This window comes from Capsicum annuum, chromosome 4, assembly GCF_002878395.1.
Source record: "Capsicum annuum cultivar UCD-10X-F1 chromosome 4, UCD10Xv1.1, whole genome shotgun sequence".
Lineage (NCBI taxonomy): Eukaryota > Viridiplantae > Streptophyta > Magnoliopsida > Solanales > Solanaceae > Capsicum > Capsicum annuum.
This window is the reverse complement of record NC_061114.1, coordinates 56,589,358-56,595,702: the sequence shown is the minus strand read 5'-3', so window position 1 is coordinate 56,595,702 and position 6,345 is coordinate 56,589,358.

Here is a 6,345-nt window from a genome sequence, read left to right as displayed (position 1 = left end):
TTTAATATGGGCTTAAAGAGGGTTTTGTTAGGAAAGTCATATAAGGTGAAGGTCTCGGGGGGACCAAAATTGAAAACTCATGTTTGCCAATGTGAGGTTTGGTCTTGATAACCATATGAATAATGTCACACTTATCTTTTTGGAAATGTACTAGTTATCTTAGATTTTTCTTGGTTGATGCAGCTAACACATACCAAGGCCCATTCAGTAGGGGAAGCTGAACCTATATAGCCCATGGTTGGTTTTAGAATGGCAGAGCTACACAACCTAGGTTAAGGTTTTAAATGCATGCTAAACCTAGTTCCCTTTCTCGGCATGGCATATATGTATATATGTATGTGATTGTATATGGTTATTTACTTTGGTTTTGAATAATAAAATTATTTTATCCTTATTCCTGAGTACATGCTGGTGTTCACTCTATTAACCATCTTTAGGCATTGTATCCCCACGCGATGCAGAAACCGATCATTCTACTACTCCTACTCAATGACTTGGATTTGGGGACAGCTTTGTGTCATACTAAAGTGGTGAGATTCATACTCTGGAAGACTCCATTTCATTCTATGAAATTCTTTGTATTATTTTTGTTTCTTGGACTTCAGTTTTGGCTATGGTTGAGGGCATCGCCTGATCGAATGTTCTTTTATTCAGTTAGAGGCTTTGTGAGACTACTATGGCCATGGGTGGTGTCGATATTGGTGTCAGCCTTGGTATTGGTGTTGGCATTAGGGTTGACACCGGTTAAATATTTTATTGAGGTTGTTATATTATGGTTATAGACTTTAATTAATGTCTTTGAATTATTATTGCTTTATCTTGTTTTTGATTCAAAATTCATCTGACATAGGGTATAGGGAAGTTATGTTTGGGTATTGGAAGGTGGTCTCCAGACCCAATTGGACATAAGAAGCCCAACATAACTAGGTCCGACTTTGGGTTATGTCAAATTGGTATCGGAGCCCTAGGTTCATGGTCAATTGGAAGTGCATAAAGTCGTGCCGAGTAGAGTCTCTTTTAAGGATATGTAGTACGCTACACTCATAAGGGAGAGGCTATAAGGAATTTATGAATGTCTCTCTTTGTTGTGTTTTGTTTTTAAAATGTAGAGTCTAAGGTCCTAAAATCTTCTCTAATTTCTGTTTGTTTGCTATTCAGATCATGCCTCCTCAAAGATCTAAATCTCATAAAAACTTCTCTATCCTACCTGAGGACAATGTTGATGGGACCCATTCTACTTATGGGGTCCATACTCAGTCTTGGGGTCAGTTTCTTATTTCCCTCCTAGAGTTCCACTAGTTCCTCTAGTCCTTCTCGAGCTCTTCAGGCTGATGTGACGAATATTGAGTTTTATCTTTCTACCGATATGTTGGCATATTTGCTAGCTTCTCAGGATAAGTGTGGTACTTCTGTTGCTTCATCTTCTGAGGCCTCAAGGGTTGGCCCAGTTTATGAGGTTGAATCCTCCAACCTTTACTGGTGTTAAGGTAGAGGAAGATCCTCAAGGGTTTCTAGATGATATAGAAAAGATCTTCCTTGTTATGTATGCCATAAATGTAAAAGGTGTAGAGTTCTTTATCTGCCAACTGAAAGATGTGGCATACTAGTGGTATGAAAAATTGCATCAGTCAAGGGGTGAGATGTTGATTCGGCCCTATGGGAGGATTTTTCTAATGATTTTCTAGACCATTTCTTTCCACATGAGTTAAGGAAAGTAAAGGTGAAAGAGTTTGTTAATCAGAGGCAAGGTAAGATGTCAGTCAAAGAGTATGCCTTAAAGTTTCACTAATTTTCTCGATATTCTTTGAAGTAGTTTCTAGCATGAGGGATAGAATAAGAAAGTTTTCTTATGGGTTGTCAAGAGACTTGATATTGGAGTGTAATGCTACCTTGTTGATCAAGGACATAGATATTTCCAGGTTCTTTGTGTAAATGCATCGGGTAGAGAAAGAGAAGAAGAAACAGGCTGAGATAATAGAGAGGTAGAGCAAGAAGTTTAAATTTTCTGAGTAGGGTGGTGTTTAATAGCAGAGTGGTAGGGATGGTGAGATATGGCCCAAGAATAAGTGGAGTAATTATAGGTCTTACTCGACGGCTAGTGCTCCTACCTAAAGCTGTCTGGTGGCAGGTGTTTCTAAGGAAGCGACAACTATAGGGCACAAAGTGCCCAATCTCAGGCTTATAGGGCCTAATCAACTCCATCATATCCTCCATGTTGGTTTTATAGTAGATTTTATTGGAGTTACTATGAAGAAGTAAGGGATAAGTGCTTCAGTTATGGTCAGCCAGGGCATATAATTAAGAATTATCTAGTGGCCAAGGTTGCTTCGGGGGCAAACAAGGTTCCAGTTTCCTCTTATCAGCTTTGGCACCAAAGGGTGCACCATCTAGTTCCTGCACTGGTCAAAACCATCTCTATTCTCTCACTACTCGCTAGGAGTTTAAGACATCGCCTGATATTATGACCGGTATGTTGAAACTCTTTTCTCGTAATGTGTACTGTTTACTTAATTTGAGGTCCACTTTCTCTTTCAAACCCCTTTTCTGTTTCTACCCCAGTAGGTGACTCTATGGTGGATAAAAGTATCTACAGAGGTTCTGTGTGCCTATGGGTGGTCGGGAGACTTTAGTGGATCTATTTGAATTAGATATGGGTAATTTTGATGTTATAATGGGGATAGATTGGTTGCACTCATGATATGCTTCTCTAGATTGTCAGACCTGTAAGGTTGTCTTTAAATTCCCTAATGAGCCAGTTATTGAATAGTAGGGTGGTTCACTAACTCCTAAGGGGAAGTTCATATCGTATCTTAGAGCTCGAAGATTAATCTCCAAGGGGTGTCTCTATCATTTGGTCCGGGTTAAAGATTCTAACTCAGAGAATCCTTCTTTGCATTCTGTCCTAGTATGAATGAATTTCCAGAGGTCTTCCCTGATGACCTTCCTAGTGTTCCTCCTAATAGGGAGATTGAGTTTGGTATAGATCTTAATTTGGACACTTGTCCAATTTCTATTCACCATATAGAATAGCCCCAGTTGAGTTGAAGGAACTAACGGAGCAACTCAAGGATCTTTTAGACAAGGGTTTTGTAAGACTCCGCAAAATTTCTAGCTTAATTCAGTCCTTTAAGCTTGTCAAAGGGTCCCAAACTTAGAATATTTAGCTAACTATTCTGACTTAGTTATATTTTTAGCCTTTGGAAGTTGGCGCTCTTACTTCGCGACCTTAACGTCTTTTAAATATCTATATTTGAGTTAATTCATGATTAGGAAGTTCAATAGGTAAACCCAGACAAGTTTAGGATTTTTCGAACTTCATTTAAAGCTCCTTTGAAATCCCAAAACAGTTAACCAATGCGATCTTGGCGCGTTGCGTCAATTATTGTGTTGGTTAATATTTTTCCCAACTACCAGCGTCAAATTCCAGTGAGTCAATGCTAACTTGGCGCGATGCGTTGGATATCATATAGATGCCATCGATGCGCCGCTTCGACCTACATATCAGCAACCCAGTTTTTTAGTTATATAAAAGCCGCATCTCATGGGGTTATTGGGTCTTTTTTCCATGCCCTTCAGCCCCCATAACATGAAGTTTATCCCCTTTAGAGGCATAATACAATCATTATTCATAAAATCCTCAAGAACAAAACCCTAGGGCTATTAATCCAAGAGATTGCACCAACAATCTTTCCAAATTCAAGCAATAAGGTATGTAAAGTGTTCATCCAAGGGTCCCTTTCACCCTTGGAGTTCAAGAAACTTCTTTTAAAAACATAAGTTGTGATTTCCATGTTGTAGGTTTTAATGTAATTATGTTGATGTTGTGGTATGCATTTCAAATTGAAATCTTTAATGTATTTCTTGATATTATGGTGGCATGTAAGTTGAATTTTGATTCTCTTAGGTAGAAACCCCTGAATTATGAATTAATATGGTAGTCATGATGTATTAGCATTGTTGTTCATGCCCAAGTATAAATCTATGCCTTGTAAGTGTTTGATGGAATATTTATGAGATTAGTTTAATGAAATTATGACATGTTAGCATGCATTCCGATTTATGTGCAAGTTCATGACTTTCAAGTGCTTGATGAAATTCTTCATAAATTGTATTGTGGGTTGTAGACTATTGTCAAGTATTCAAGAATCATTATGTCTTATTATCCTCATGCTATCGAGTCCTGGGGGTATTTAATACTTGATAAATTAGTTGTGTGCCTAGAGCCAGTGTCAGTTATAGAATCCATCTCAGTCATGTCACGATTAGTAGTACTCTCAACCAGTCTCAGAATTTAGGAAAAACTCAGTAGTATTTAGTTCAGGCCTCAGTAAACTCAGTCAGTCAATAGAATTCAGTAGTATTCCGGCAGTTAACGAAACTCAGTAAACTCAGTCCAGTTCAGTCAAGCATACTCAGTTCAGTGTCTATTCAATTGGGAGTAGGATTTAGCACCAAGTGAACCCAAGGATGAGGACTCACCTGCTGGTAGAGGGTGTGATCCTTTAAAGCAATCCTTGTGTTCCAGAAATACATAGCCATCATAGGTTGAGACATCAAACCTACTAGATGAGGGTTGATGAGGTGGCTTAACCTATGAGTTGAGGGTCCCACCGTTCTCATTAGAGTACCTGACAGATAAGGGTAACTCCTAGCTTGTCCTTACCCGTGGCACTATATTGATACCCTTCCAACTGGGGTTACAGATTGGACCCCAAATCAATTAAAAAGGGGTATGTCAGTTAGATGATTACTTCCCACAGTCTCAGTCTTAGTCATCAGTAAAGAACTCAAATAGTTCTACAAATTTCAGGACTGTCAAATACAATCATTCAGCTCAGTACGGAACTCAGCTAGTTCCATCAGAGTTAGGACTGTCAGAAATAGTCACTCAGTAATAGTATATCAGTTATTAGTAATCTATGTTACCAGTAAACTCAGTATTTAATATTATTATGACTTCAATTACAGCTCTTGTATTCATACATGTATTTCTCACTCAGCCATGTTCATATTATTCAGTCAGTAATAGTTCATGCATGTGAATCCTTGCATTCAGCCTACCTCGCTTTGCATTCAAGTACATTCACACGTACTGACAAATACTTTTCTCTTGTGCTATGGTGTTTTATACCATAGGTTTGGACGCTCAAGTTCCCAATCACGTGTAGATAGATTCAAATTCAGCCAACAGTAGTAGACTAGCAGTGAGTCCTCATTATTCGAGGATATTCTTTTATTTTATTATCTCATTACATTCAGTATTTCAGTAGATTGAGTTATTTGGTGGATTATCCCATCAACTTCACAATTCAAACAGTTCAGCTAGAGGCTTTTCAGACTAGATGTTCAGACAGTTGTTCAGTTTTGGTATTGAGATACCTTTCTTAGTTTTATTTTAGTTATTTGAACCTTATGGAATTTCATCCCATTATTCTGCATTATAATATATTATTACTCAGTTATTACAATAGGTACCAGTCATAGGTTAGCTGATGGTCCTTCAAAATTATAATGACCATGTAGTATTCGGGGTACAGACTCGAGGCATTACAAACTTGGTATCAGAGTCTAAGGTTCAACAGTGTCCTAGGAAGTCTGAAAGCCATACTTGGTAGAGTCTTGTGCATGGATGTATAGCGCTCCATTCTTATGGACAGGAGGCTACGAGATATTTTAGGAGCAGTTTCCCCTATTTTAGTATTCATATCATGTGAGTGAGCATGAGCTCTAGATAAACTCTCTTTTAATCCAAGTTTCTCTTCCATCTATAAAAAAAATGCCTCCAAAGAGGACTCAGGGAAGAGGAACGGGAGATCAGTCAGCCTCTCATCCCGGTTGGCCAAATCATTGGGTGAGCATGTCTCCCATGCTAAGTTCACAGCAGCTTTCACCACCCTAGCTCATTTAGTTGCTGCTCAAAATAAATGTACAGCTGCCGTCCGGCTAACCCAGTGGCCAATACTACAGCAGCCAGGATTTGGGACTTCACCCAACTAAACCCTCTGTCTTTAAAAGGGTCTAAGTTAGATGAGGACCCTTAGGAATTTCTTGATCAAGTGCAAAAAGTTACAGATATTACGGGGGTGATAGCTAATGAGAGTATTGAGTTAGCTGCATATCAGTTACAGGATATGGCTCACACGTGGTTCAAATAGTGGAAAGCAAAGAGGGCAGTAGATAAAGGGCCCATAGAGTGGAAGGAGTTTGCCACTACATTTCTAGATAGATTCTTTTGCCTCGAGCTAAGAGAAGCTAAGGTGTTTGAGTTTATTAATCTGAAGCAGGGCAATATGACAGTGAAAGAGTACTCTCTCAAGTTTACTCAATTAGCTAGATATGCTCCTC